Source organism: Leuresthes tenuis, unplaced genomic scaffold (assembly GCF_036924035.1).
Source record: "Leuresthes tenuis unplaced genomic scaffold, fLeuTen1.0.hap1 SCAF_161, whole genome shotgun sequence".
NCBI lineage: Eukaryota > Metazoa > Chordata > Actinopteri > Atheriniformes > Atherinopsidae > Leuresthes > Leuresthes tenuis.
In genome coordinates, this window is record NW_027325515.1 from 1 (window position 1) to 13,918 (window position 13,918).

The following is a 13,918-nucleotide window of genomic DNA, read 5'->3' on the forward strand; positions in this document are numbered from 1 at the left end:
CACACTGCTACCTACCCCACAGATGGAAAGCCTCACGATTGCATGTCAGAAATAACCATCAGTGTTTTACCCAGGCCAGACTTAACTGATATACGTTATGAAAATGCAGAAATAACTATATTTATTCAACAGATCAAGGAAAAAAACCCTGATGGCACAAATGCTACAGGATTTGCAGTAGTAACAGAAGAAGTTTTCTTAAAACAACCACTGCAAAAAAATTACTCTGTTCAAGCAGTCGAATTGGTAGCTTTAACTGAAGCTTGTAAATTAAATAACAAAAAGGTTGTTAACGTTTACACTGACACTGATTCTTGAACTTGCTGCACTAGAATTGTAGTCTGAATACCTTTATGCCAAACAGATTTGCTTTGCCAAGGGAAGTTTTATAAATGTTTATTGTTTATGTTTACAATATATAAACTAGCAGAATAATTAATTCATCCTCCTGGTCCCTCCCACCCCGGAGAGGGCAGCCAGAGACTGGCTGCAATAGGCATCCCCGCTACCTGGGACCCAACACAGGGCAGGAGGGCCTGATGTCCACCAGGCTCGGGGCCTGCAGTGACCATATTCCGGGAGCTACTGTACCCCCAGAAGGAACCCATCCCGCTCCACCCCACTCAACACAACCCCACCCCGGAGGACCTCTACAAAAACAAACAAACAACAACAAAAATCAAACAAACAAACAAACAAATCACCCGGTTACACCAGTCGCAGCAGCCCGGGCCTGAGACCCACCATCACCCAGGCCCCCCCAGGTCCCCCCCCCCCCGCCCAACAGGGGAAAAGCACACCCCCATACAGACCCCCTCCTCCTCACCGCACGCCCCAACACCCTAAAAAAAAACCACCTGCGGACACCTTGGAGTTCCCAGAGCAACAAGGCCGGCACCAGGACCTGCACCAACCCACGCATACTGTGGCATGTCCAGGGCAACCCAGACCCCCCAGGCACAGGCAGGGCCCCACCCCGGGCGCAAGGCAGCGGCAAGCCACCAGGTCCAGGCCCAGCTCCACCACCCACGCCAGAGCGGCCCCGTCACCCGGTACAGAGCCAGCAGCCACCACCCCAAGGCCCCTAAGGGACCCCGCCCCACACCGCAAGACAGCCCCACCCGCAAGCCCCAAAAACTGCCCTCCAAGCCCGACACACAGTCCCCCCCAGCAATGACCAACCCGGTCCCCACGACCCGAGAGACCACCAGACGCCCGAAGCCACACAGCCCCCCCCTCACTACAGAAAACTATTTACCTGGGTGTACGTTCAAACAGAGATGAGAAAATTGCGATAAGTTATTGTTTGTTTGTTTGTTAGTATGTATATGAATGTTATGTGTATAAACTGTGTTGAGTTGTAGTTACTCAGTAGTGTCTCAGTGAAACAACCGACGGGGGAAGCCTTGCGGTGACACAAAAGCAGTGTTTTACTGATCAGTCAAGTTGCTCCAGTGTACTCCATACAAACTGGTTGGCTACTGAAGGGATAGAAAATGGGGAATACTTGTTTTAAAGCAAACAAGGAATTAGATGGGAAAAATACATGTTTTAATGGGACCCAGACAATATTAAATACTCAGACAGATGGGAGAAGAAGTGTAGTTTTGTAGGAAATCACAAAATTATAACATAAAATTAGTGAAATCAATTGAAGAATGCCTTTCTGAATTCGTTCCTGTAGTCTTCTCATACCGACTATGGACCCATTCATTGTTTAACTTCACTGTTTTGCAAATCCTAATTGCATATTACACATTGACATTGAACTTTACTGGATAAGCAGGTCTTCATTGCATTCAGCAGCCTATATGTGAGCATTTATGTGTAAGCTGTTCTTCTTTGCATTTATCAGCAGCAAGCAATTCTTCACTGCACATGAATATGTAAATAGTAAAACAATTCCAATGTGTTAGCGAAACCTTCTATATCACAGTGGTTTCTAAGGTCTATTTTAAGTTCTTTGCCATCAGTGAGATGACATTGTTTACAAAGTGTGTCAAATTATCACTGAAGATCTTTTCAGGAATTTCAAATCTAGAAATGAGTTATTTTACGCGTGATTTTGCTACTGAGAGTGCATCTGCTTGTGCACATGGAAATATTTAAGACCATTTGGTAAAAACCTCTGTTGTCACTGAGCAGAATCGTTTCCCTTAACATTAATTTAGTTCAATGAAATCTACAAAATAATGAAATAATGAAATCCAAACAAATATGTTGAAAAAGATACACTGGCTTAGGGAATTATCTTCGTTTTGGTCTTAGATTGCCCTGTGGAATGTATTTTGCACATATTTGACCTGCTAGACAAAACTTTATTCATTTATTTATTCTGTTGAGACATGACATGGTCCGTGGCTCAATACTGCAGCATATTTAAACAAATTCTTTGGCAGTATGGTTTTCCTTCCGGTCATTAATATGAGTCTATTGTAGATGGCAATTGAATAACATCTAATAATGCTAAAATATTTGTAGTTTATACATTTAGCTGTGGATGTCAACATACCTGTTTTTCCAATGCTGTGTTAACGCATACTGACTGTCAGTGTAAACGTTAACAACCTTTTTGTTATTTAATTTACAAGCTTCAGTTAAAGCTACCAATTCGACTGCTTGAACAGAGTAATTTTTTGGTAGTAGTTGTTTTAAGAAAACTTCAGTTTCTGTTACTACTGCAAATCCTGTAGCATTTGTGCCATCAGGTTTTTTTTCCTTGATCTGTTGAATAAATATAGTTATTTCTGCATTTTCATAACGTATATCAGTTAAGTCTGGCCTGGGTAAAACACTGATGGTTATTTCTGACATGCAATCATGAGGCTTTCCATCTGTGGGGTAGGTAGCAGTGTGGATGGATTAAGTGTAGCACATCTCTCGACAACAAGGTGTGGCTGTGAAAGAAGAACTGTTATGTAGGAGAGATGTCTGGTAAAGATATTTTGTTAAGTAACCATATCACAGCCACTGCATGAGGTACCTTAAGTGTTAATGGGTGAAATAACACCATTATTGTTGATGCCTGCACTGCCAATGGCTTCTGGCCAGGAGTACTGGACTGCACGGTTTCAGCTCCGACCCTGGAAAGTGGAAAAAACGTTGAGATCTGGTTTGAGGACCCAATTGTTGAGAAAAGTCTCTCAATGAGACTCAGAGTTGCTGGAGTCAGTTAATGCAAAGGTTTAATCTTGCAGCAAGTTCAAGAATGTGTGTGTGTATGGGTGTATGTGTGCGAACGTGTGTGAGTTTGTGAGAGTTTAAAGAACCTGTTATCCACAGGCAGGTCTTAACTAGTATGGCACGGGTCCAGCCTGTCTCATCTTTTTTGTAAGGTCCAGCGCTCGGCCGTAACCCTTCTGTCTGTTTGGACTCTCACATACATTCGGTTAATCATAGAAAAACGAGAACAAAACTTTTTAGCCCCTTAAATTCATAAAACAGACATGGTGCAGTTATTTCCAATCTAGAAAATAAGAGTAATCACCACCATTTCTATAAATTCTGGATATTCTAACAATCTGAATATTTTTTAAATGTTCGATGAAGCCCTTTGCTGTTCTGTTTAGAGACTCAGCTGATCATAAACCAAGTTTTGCTCTTGAACCAAGCTTCTAAACTCTTGACCTTTTTCATTTCTCATTTAGTATTCACTTTAAAACTAATATTTGTTTGGATTTCATTATTTCATTATTGTGTAGATTTCATTGAACTAAATTAATGTTAAGGGAAATGATTCTGCTCAGTGACAACAGAGGTTTTTACCAAATGGTGTGAAATATTTCCACGTGCACAAGCAGATGCACATTGTGCCAGGAAGGGCCCTCGGACGTGAACCAGTGGACAGTTATCGCTTCTCGGCCTTTTGGCTAAGATCAAGTGTAGTATCTGTTCTTATCAGTTTAATGTCTGATATGTCCTCTATGCGAGGACTACATATTAAATGGATTTTTATCAATAGGAGTTGAAAAAGGAGCTTGCTCCGTTCACTCCAAGCATCGACCCGGTACTGTAGTGCCGCTGGGAACGGTGCGCTCTCCTCTGCTCTTGTGAAAAAGCAAACAGCGGTGCAGGATGGAAGTTTCAGGGAGCCCAAGATGAAACTTTCTTTTAATCTGCTGAGAAAAGAGAGTGAATGCGAAGCAGACTTTAACACGGCTCTGGGAGCGAGCCGAGTGCGGGCTAACCGGGAGAATTGCTTGAAAGAAACGCGACACCGAATGAGCGGTCAGAACAAAGCCTCAATACGGTGTTCCCGTGTTGTTTGTGGCTGCCTTGTCTTTTGCACAGAGTAAAAGACAAGGCAGCCATCGAATAGGGCCCGATTGTTCCTACTTGGTCAGCCGAGGAGCAAGGGGGGGGATCAAGCGTCTCAACCAAGCAAAGCTCACCATGGGGAAGGTGGCTATGCCAACTAGCCTGATGCCCTGCTCCCGCAGTGATGGATAATCGTACTCTGGTTTCTCTTCATAATGTACAAGTCTTTCGCCTTTTACTAAAGACTTCCGTGGAGAGCAGCACTAATGAATTGTTTCTATTTTTGGCAGGCTTTACCTTTGCGGGTGAAGCCCTTTCTGTCTGTGCAAAAGAAATCTTGTTACTGTGTAGAGTGACTTCTCTGAGTAGAGTCGCCTTACTTGTTGCGACTGTGCCGATGTTGCTTGAATGGTGCTCGCTGGAGCGTGCGGTAGTGTAAAGTTATACCATTTAAAAGGGTTGAAGAGTGGTCAGTGCAGCGGGTGGGTGGAGGTGCAAAGTGACACTATGGCCATAAAAAGAACACCGCTACAAGTGCGCATTGTGCCAGGAAGGGCCCTCGGACGTGAACCAGTGGACAGATATCGCTTCTCGGCCTTTTGGCTAAGATCAAGTGCAGTAAGTGGTTTAAGTTACCAGAGCCAAGCGATGTAAGGAGCCTGGATGATTTAGGTGTATCGTTTTTTTTTTTGTGGAGGAAAAAATGGTCATTAAACATCCATCCCAGACAGCATTTTATGCTGGTCTGCGAAATTCTTTGAGGTTTGTTTTAAAAGACAAGAAAAGTCATTTTGGAGATCGGGAGTGGTTCGTCAGAACTGTCATCGTCGCAGGTTTGAAAGTTGATCCAGCACAGATTTTCTGTTTGCAATGGAACGCAGCCGATGGGGGATATGATCTCACTTTGAACAGCCAGCAGCAGTACGATCAGATCCAAGCAACATTTCAGGAAAAGGCAGAGATGGAGCCCTTTTCCAGGTTCAGAGTGGTGCCTCTTTGCCAGAGGAATTTGAGGATTGTGACTATCCACGTTTACAACCCATACGTCGGGGACGAGGCAGTGGCTGGGTTCCTCAGGAGGTACGGGAAAGTGGACATGCAGCCGAAATATCTGCGGGACAGTTTTGGGATCTGGACAGGTCGGAGGCAGTTCAGGGTGCTGTTGGGGGAGGATCCAGACAGCATGGACGGATTAAAGCACCCCCCTGCATACTTTTCAATTGGGGCGGACAGGGGATTTCTTTTTTACTCCGGGCAGCCACTGTTTTGCAGACAATGTCGCAGGTTTGGACACCTGGCGACGGGCTGCGTCCAAGTTTGCTGCCGGAACTGTGGGGGAAGTGGGCACGGTGCTGCCACCTGTGATGCACCCCGGCACTGTCATGGGTGCGGGGATGCGGGGCACCTGCTTCGGGACTGCCCCAAACGTACCCGCACATACGCCACAGTGGCTGGAGGTTTGGAGATCCGGAGGCAGAGGCCGCAGGTGGAGTTGCGTCAGGAGGTCCACGAGGCAAAGATGAGCCTTGGGACGGGGGCTGCTGTCCGGATTGCGGAGGCGGCCGCAGCCTTGCCGGCTGGGGAAAGGCTCATGGCAGATGGAGATGTCCCAGGGAAGAGCAACGTAGAAGGAGCGGCAGACCCATCGGACTTGGGAGGTGATCGTGAAGGTGTGAGTGTTATGGTGAGCTTTGGAGACTGTCTGCCACTGATAGGATCCTGGGCAGATTGTGCGGCGAGTTCGGAGGAGGAGACGGTGGAGATGGTGATGGCAGCGATCGGTGGAGTGAGGAGGCAGAGGGTCTCTTCAGGTGAGGACTACACAGAGTCCTCAGCTGAAGCGGTCCGTGCTGAAACACAGGTGAAGGGAAGAAGGAGGAGGAAGAAACAGCGAGAGGGTGCCGTTCAGTCGATGGACAGTGCGTGTGAAGGAGAGGTGCCTTCGACTTCACCGGGACATTCGGGGTCATTGGGTGTGGACTTGGGGCCGAAGGGTTCCTGCAGGGGGTCTGATGTAATGGAGGGGGTACCTGCGGCCTCCGAGAGGCATCAAGGAGTAAGCAGGGGTGCGGAAGGGGAGGGCGGAGCCTCCGTGGGCACCCAAGATGGTGCAAGGGCTGATAACATAGATGGGGGGACTGGGCCAGGGGAGGGGGGGGGCTGTTTCACCCCTGAGCTCGTCACGCTCTGTTTTTGAGGCCAGGTCGCCCAGCAGTGTGGCCTACCTTGAGGAGTGCGAGGTCTACGGATCGGGGGGGTCTGTGGGGAGTGGTTCCGAGGGCCTACTGGGAGAGAAAGAGAAGGCCTGAAAGGGACCTTTACAGTTTTAACAGTCAATGTGAGGGGGATGAGAGATAAGGGGAAGAGGGGGGGGATTTTTCATTATTTGGCCCAGGTCCCTTTCCAGGTTTGTTTTTTACAGGAGGTTCATTTAAGGGATGGGGGAGATGTAAGGGTCTTCTCTGATGGATGGAAGAGGGGGATTTCAAGGTGGGGGGTGGGAGGGGTTCACTCTTGTGGGGTGGGTATTTTATTTGGGGATAGGGATTTTCATGTGTCGGGGAGTTTTTCTGTGGTACAGGGGAGGGTACTAGTGGTTGATGCGGACTGGAGGGGGGTCTATTTTCGGTTTATCACTGTTTATGCCCCAGCAGAACCACAGGGACGGAGGGATCTTTTTTTGGCGTTGCCTGATGTTTGTGTTACCAACAGGGTTTTGGTTGTGGGGGGGGATTTTAATGTCTCTTTTGAAGGCATTGGGGATTTTAGTTTGCCTTATTTGAGGGATGTAGTGATGGACTTTAATTTACAGGATAGTTTCAGGGTGGTGGATAAGTCAGGGGAAGGATTCACATGGTCAAATTCTAGGGGTTCACGCAGTAGGATAGATTTTGTTTTTTTGCCAAATGTGGTGGAGGTGAAAGATGCTGCAGTGTCGCCCCTCTGGTTCACAGATCACGGCCAACTCCGGGTGACCTTTGAGGTGGAGGCACCCCTTTTTGGGAGGGGGTTTTGGAGGCTAAATTGTGAAATCTTGAAGGAAAAGGCTTTCCGGAAAAGTTTTTCTTTCCATTATGGGGTGTGGGAACAACTTAAGCCTTGTTTCGGATCAGTGGTGGACTGGTGGGAGGGGGTAAAACACAATACTCGCCTATTGGCGATCTCATATAGCACAGTGAGAGCACGGGAGAGGAGAAGGGAGTTTGTGCACTTACAGAGGAGACTACAATTTTTGGTGACAGCAGGGAATAAGGGGGAGACGTTGGATAGGGAGGCAGTTGAAGCGGTAAAGGGTAAGTTAGGGATTTATTTTAGGGAGAGGGCTAGGGTGTTTTTATTTCGGTGTAGAAAGGAGAAGTTTGAGTTGGGGGAACGCTGCAGTGCTTACTTTTTCAAGCAGGTTAAGACAGCCCAGGCAAGGGCATGTATCCCGCAGCTGCGTGGGAAAGGTGGGGGTTCTGTGACAGACCCACTGGAGATGGTGGAGGTAGCTTCTCTGTTTTTTGGGGAAGTTTTTGGGGAGGGGGCTGTGGGTGAGGATGGCCTGGGAAGGTTTTTAGGGTCTCTGCAGAGAAGGGTTCCTGGAGATATAGTTGAGGGGATGGAGGGCCCGGTGACCATGGCAGAGGTGGAGGAGGCCATGAAGGGGTTGCCATCAGGCAAGGTGCCTAGGATTGATGGGCTGCCCAAGGAATTTTTTTTGGTTTTTTGGGGGATTTTGGGGAGGGATGTGTGGGAGGTGGTTAAATCTGTTTTGGAAGGGAGGGGCTTAGGGAAAACAATGAGGGAGGGGGTCATATCTCTCTTGTATAAGAAAGGGGACAGGGAGCGAATGGAAAGCTATAGGCCGATCACGTTGCTCTGTGTGGACTACAAAATTGTGGCTCGAGTCCTAGTTGGTCGTCTTCGGAAGGCTCTACCTCATGTAATCCATGAGGATCAGATGTGTGGGGTGGAGGGAAGGCTAATACAGTGGAATCTGGGATTGGTGAGGGACTGTATTCATTGGGTGGAGGAGCGGGGGATCAATATGAGTTTGGTGGGGTTAGATATGGAGAAAGCGTTTGACAGGGTGAACCACAGGTTTCTTTTTGCAGTTTTGGAGAGGATGGGATTTGGGCCCCGTTTTATAGAGTGGTTGGAGATCATGTACAAGGGGGTGGGGAGCAGAGTTATGGTGAACGGGCACTTGGGTACAGTGGTGGCACAGAGAACTGGGGTGAGGCAGGGATGCCCACTCTCCCCGCTGCTCTTTGTGGCTTACATGGAGCCGCTGGGTTCGGTGGTGCGGGGGGACCCGGGTGTGGTGGGTCTGCACCTTCCTGGAGCAGGTCCAGACAAGTTGACAGTGATGCAGTATGCGGATGACATGACCTTTTTTTTGACAACAGAGAGGTCGGTCACACGGCTGTTGGAAGTGGTGGAGAGTTTTTCAATAGTGTCGGGGGCCAAGGTGAACTTAGGGAAGTCCACCATTAAGTTTTTTGGACCATGGGCTGGTAGGGTGGGAGGCCTAGCTGGTCTGCCCCAGTGCCAGGGCCCAGTGAGAGTCCTGGGGGTAGAGTTTCAGGGAGAAGGGAGTGCAGAATTAAATTGGGGAAGGCGTCTGGCTGCAGCCCGTTCGCGGATGGGGCTGTGGAAATCCCGGCAACTTTCCTTAAGTGGTAGAGTGCTGGTTTTGAAGGCTGATATTTTGCCATTTTTGGTATACCTAGCGTATGTTTTTCCTTTACCTCCTCAATATAGGAGAAGTTTCATGAGAGATGTTTTTTCCTTTGTATGGGGGGGGTATGAATATGTGAGAAGGGAGTGGATGTACCAGGAAGTTCGGATGGGAGGCAGGGGTGTGCCGGACATCCCACTTAAGTTGGATGTGGTTGAATGGTTGAATGGTGCTCGCTGGAGCGTGCGGTAGTGTAAAGTTATACCATTTAAAAGGGCTGAAGAGTGCTCAGTGCAGCGGGTGGGCGGAGGTGCAAAGTGACACTATGGCCATAAAAAGAACACCGCTACAAGTGCGCATTGTGCCAGGAAGGGCCCTCGGACGTGAACCAGTGGACAGTTATCGCTTCTCGGCCTTTTGGCTAAGATCAAGTGTAGTATCTGTTCTTATCAGTTTAATGTTTAATAGAGTGGTTGGAGATCATGTACAAGGGGGTGGGGAGCAGAGTTATGGTGAACGGGCACTTGGGTACAGTGGTGGCACAGAGAACTGGGGTGAGGCAGGGATGCCCACTCTCCCCGCTGCTCTTTGTGGCTTACATGGAGCCGCTGGGTTCGGTGGTGCGGGGGGACCCGGGTGTGGTGGGTCTGCTTCATGAGAGATGTTTTTTCCTTTGTATGGGGGGGGTATGAATATGTGAGAAGGGAGTGGATGTACCAGGAAGTTCGGATGGGAGGGAGGGGTGTGCCGGACATCCCACTTAAGTTGGATGTGGTTTTCTTTTCCTTTTTGTGCAGGTCTGTTGCACAGACCAGTGGCCATCATTTTCAGGCACTTTTGCTGTTTTGGTTGTCATTCCCCTTCAGGAGATTGGTGTCATGGGACAATAGAAGGCCAAAGGGGGATGTCTTACCCCCGTATTATAGGCAGGTGGTATGCTGGGGGAAAAAGCACCCAGAGTGTCAGGAGGGGGACCTGTGCTTCAGTCACCGGCGCCTGTACAGGGCTCTGGTGGAAAAAAGGGGGCCGGTGGGGTTGTATGGGGTGGGGCAACAAGGGTGGGTTTTCACACAGCAGAAAGGTCTCACAAACAGGGCGAGGGATATAAATTGGCTCGCCTTACACAGGAGGTTGCCAGTCAGGGAAGTTTTAAATAGACACGGGTTGACACGGGGGAGTTTGTGCCCAAGGGAGGGGTGTGGGGCTGATGAGACAATTGAGCATGTGTTTTGGGAATGTGGGTTTGCAACAAAAGTGTGGGTTGAGTTGGTTCTTTTTTTTCCAAGATTGGGGTCTTTAAAGTATGACATGATAATGCTGGGCTTGGGTTTAAGGGGGAAAGGTAGGGAGGGTTTTCTGTTATGGTTGGTTCTGTCTATGGGAAAGGTGGCGCTGTGGGATGCAAGGACGGCGTTGATTAAAAACAATGTGGACTGGCAGGTGGGAAGGGTGGTGGCAAGGGTGAGGGCAGAGATTGGATGCATGAGAAGAATGGAGGAGGAAAAGTACGGGTATCACGCTGCAAGAGAGCGATGGAAGACTTTATTTTCATGAGCGGGTAGTGTTTCTTTGTGGTTGTTTCTTATGTTTGTATAGTTTTTGTGTCGGACATGTAAAGCATTGCTTTGACTGTTTTGTAATGTTGTTCTAAATGTTTCTTGGAAGTTTTGTAATAAAAAAAAAAATAAATAAAAAAATCTGTACTTATCAGTTTAATATGTGATATGTCTATGCAAGGACTACATATTAAATGGATTTGTATCAATAGGAGTTGAAAAAAGAGCTTGCTCCGTTCACTCGAAGCATTGACCCGGTACTGCAGTGCCGCTGGGAACGGTGCGCTCTCCTCTGCTCTTGTGAAAAAGCAAACAGTGGTGCAGGATGGAAGTTTCAGGGAGCCCAAGATGAAACTTTCTTTTAATCTGCTGAGAAAAGAGAGTGAATGCGAAGCAGACTTTAACACGGCTCTGGGAGCGAGCCGAGTGCGGGCTAACCGGGAGAATTGCTTGAAAGAAACGCGACACCGAATGAGCAGTCAGAACAAAGCCTCAATACGGTGTTCCCGTGTTGTTTGTGGCTGCCTTGTCTTTTGCACAGAGTAAAAGACAAGGCAGCCATCGAATAGGGCCCGATTGTTCCTACTTGGTCAGCCGAGGAGCAAGGGGGGGGAGCAAGCATCTCAACCAAGCAAAGCTCACCATGGGGAAGGTGGCTATGCCAACTAGCCTGATGACCTGCTCCCGCAGTGATGGATAATCGTACACATGTTTCTCTTCATAATGTACAAGTCCTTCGCCTTTCACTAAAGACTTCCGTGGAGAGCAGCACTAATGAATTGTTTCTATTTTTGGCAGTCTTTACCTTTGCGGGTGAAGCCATTTCTGTCTGTGCAAAAATAAATCTTGTTACTGTGCAGAGTGACTTCTCTGAGTAGAGTCGCCTTACTTGTTGCGACTGTGCCGATGTTGCTTGAATGGTGCTCGCTGGAGCGTGCGGTAGTGTAAAGTTATACCATTTAAAAGGGCTGAAGAGTGCTCAGTGCAGCGGGTGGGCGGAGGTGCAAAGTGACACTATGGCCATAAAAAGAACACCGCTACAAGTGCGCATTGTGCCAGGAAGGGCCCTCGGACGTGAACCAGTGGACAGTTATCGCTTCTCGGCCTTTTGGCTAAGATCAAGTGTAACATCTGTTCTTATCAGTTTAATGTCTGATATGTCCTCTATGCGAGGACTACATATTAAATGGATTTTTATCAATAGGAGTTGAAAAAGGAGCTTGCTCCGTTCACTCCAAGCATCGACCCGGTACTGCAGTGCCGCTGGGAACGGTGCGCTCTCCTCTGCTCTTGTGAAAAAGCAAACAGCGGTGCAGGATGGAAGTTTCTTTTAGTCTGCTGAGAAAAGAGAGTGAATGCGAAGTAGACTTTAACACGGCTCTGGGAGCGAGCCGAGTGCGGGCTAACCAGGAGAATTGTTTGAAAGAAACGCGACACCGAATGAGCGGTCAGAACAAAGCCTCAATACGGTGTTCCTGTGGTGTTTTTATAAAATGCGGTGAAAAAAAAGGTGTGAATTCCCCATAGAAAACTAAAAGGTGGAGCGGAAGTGTTCGGCTGAGAGAAGGTGTGAATGTCGGACTATATTTGGTGAAAAGCAGGTGAAGCAAGGTCTCAATGCCCAACCTTACATCATCAAAAGCGAGATCAGAGGTTTTTGGCTGCAAGAAGGCCATAGTTTGCCAAAAGCGGGTAAGGTGCGAATGACCGACTAAATATCAACAAAAGTGGGGGCGGAGGTCTTCGGATGCAAGTGGGTGTGAATATCCCACCATACAAGTATGGTGGAGAGGAAGCTGTGAATGGCCGACCATAGTTTGCAAAAAGTGGGTGAGAAAAGGTGCGAATGTCCAACCATACATGATCAAAACAGGGAGCGGAGGTGTTTGGCTGTGACAAGGTGTGAATGTCCACCCATAATTAATGAAAAGCGGGCAACAAGTAGGTTCGAATGCCCAACCATACATCAACAAAAGCAGGAGTGGATGTGTTTGGCTACAAGAAGGTTTGAATGTCCGAGCATAGTTTGTAAAAAGCGGGTAAGAAAAGGTGCGAATGCCCGACAAAGTATGATCAAAAGAGGGAGTGGAGGTTTTCGGCTACAAGAAGGTTTGAATGTCCGACCATAGTTTGTAAAAAGCGGGTAAGAAAAGGTGCGAATGCCCGAACATACATCATCAAAAGAGGGAGCGGAGGTGTTACGCTGAAAGACGGTGTGAATGTCCGACCATAGTTGGTAAAAAGCGGGCAAGAAAAGGTTCGAATATCTAACCAAACATAATCAAAAGTGGGAGCAGAGCTGTTCGACTGCAAGTAGGTGTGAATGTCCACCCATAATTCCTGAAAAATGGGTAAGAAAAGGTGCGAATGCCCAACCATACATCATCAAAAGAAGAAATGGATGTGTTCTGCTACAAGAAGGTTTGAATGTCCGACCATAGTTTGTAAAAAGCGGGTAAGAAAAAGTTCGAATGCCCGAACATACACCATCAAAAGAGGGAGCGGAGGTGTTCCGCTGTAAGATGCTGCGAATGTCCAACCATAGTTGGTAAAAAGCGGGTAAGAAAAGGTTAAAAAAACCCGACTGTACACAATCAATAGTGGGAGCGGAGTTGTTCGGCTACAAGAAGGTGTGAAAGTCCGACCATGGTTTGTAAAACGCGGGTAAGACAAGGTGCGAATGCCCGACAATGTATGATCAAAAGAGGGAGCGGAGTTGTTCGGCTGCAAGGTCTGAATTTCCAACCATAATTTGTAAACACCATTGAAGAAAAGGCTCGAAAGCCCGACTATACACCATCAAAAGCTGGAGCGGCGGTGTTCAGCTGCAAGAAGGTCTGAATGTCCACCAATAATTACTGAAAAATGGGTAAGAAAAGGTGTGAATGCCCAACTATACATCATCACAAGCATAAGTGGATGTGTTCGGACACAAGAAGGTTTGAATGTCCGACCATAGTTTGTAAAAGGCGGGTAAGAAAAGGTTCGAATGCCCGAACATACACAATCAAAAGAGGGAGCGGAGGTGTTTCGCTGCAAGAAGGTGTGAATGTCCGAGCATAGTTTGTAAAAAGTGGGTAAGAAAAGGTTCGAATGCCAGAACATACACCATCAAAAGAGGGAGCGGAGGGGTTCCGCTGTAAGAAGGTGTGAATGTCCGACCATAGTTGGTAAAAAGCGGGTAAGAAAAGGTTGAAATACCCGAACATACACAATCAATAGCGGGAGCGGAGTTGTTCGGCTAAATGAAGGTGTGAAAGTCCGACCATGGTTTGTAAAAAGCGGGCAAGAAAAGGTTCGAATGCCAAAATATACACCATCAAAAGCGGAAGCCGAGGTGTTCGGCTGCAAGTAGGTGTGAATGTCAGATCATAATTTGCAAAAAGCTGATGAGAAAGGTGTGAATGACCGACAATAATTGCTGAAAAATGTGTTAGAAAAG

At 47.6% G+C, this 13,918-nt stretch overlaps 5 non-coding genes and 2 pseudogenes across 5 annotated transcripts; all 7 read left to right on the forward strand.

Moving 5' to 3' along the window:
* Positions 1-3,849: 3,849 nt before the first annotated feature.
* LOC140287671 (U2 spliceosomal RNA) lies at positions 3,850-4,040 on the forward strand. The gene has a single exon (XR_011911795.1). It is a non-coding gene; the product is annotated as a U2 spliceosomal RNA (small nuclear RNA).
* Positions 4,041-4,451: 411 nt separating this feature from the next.
* LOC140287662 (U5 spliceosomal RNA) lies at positions 4,452-4,565 on the forward strand. The gene has a single exon (XR_011911787.1). It is a non-coding gene; the product is annotated as a U5 spliceosomal RNA (small nuclear RNA).
* A 275-nt stretch (positions 4,566-4,840) lies between these two features.
* Positions 4,841-5,015, forward strand: LOC140287661 (U2 spliceosomal RNA; annotated as a pseudogene).
* A 4,306-nt stretch (positions 5,016-9,321) lies between these two features.
* LOC140287656 (U2 spliceosomal RNA) lies at positions 9,322-9,430 on the forward strand (annotated as a pseudogene).
* Positions 9,431-10,567: 1,137 nt separating this feature from the next.
* LOC140287658 (U2 spliceosomal RNA) lies at positions 10,568-10,767 on the forward strand. Its single transcript, XR_011911784.1, has one exon. It is a non-coding gene; the product is annotated as a U2 spliceosomal RNA (small nuclear RNA).
* A 413-nt stretch (positions 10,768-11,180) lies between these two features.
* Positions 11,181-11,292, forward strand: LOC140287670 (U5 spliceosomal RNA). The gene has a single exon (XR_011911794.1). It is a non-coding gene; the product is annotated as a U5 spliceosomal RNA (small nuclear RNA).
* Positions 11,293-11,568: 276 nt separating this feature from the next.
* Positions 11,569-11,759, forward strand: LOC140287648 (U2 spliceosomal RNA). Its single transcript, XR_011911779.1, has one exon. It is a non-coding gene; the product is annotated as a U2 spliceosomal RNA (small nuclear RNA).
* The last annotated feature ends 2,159 nt before the right edge of the window (positions 11,760-13,918 follow it).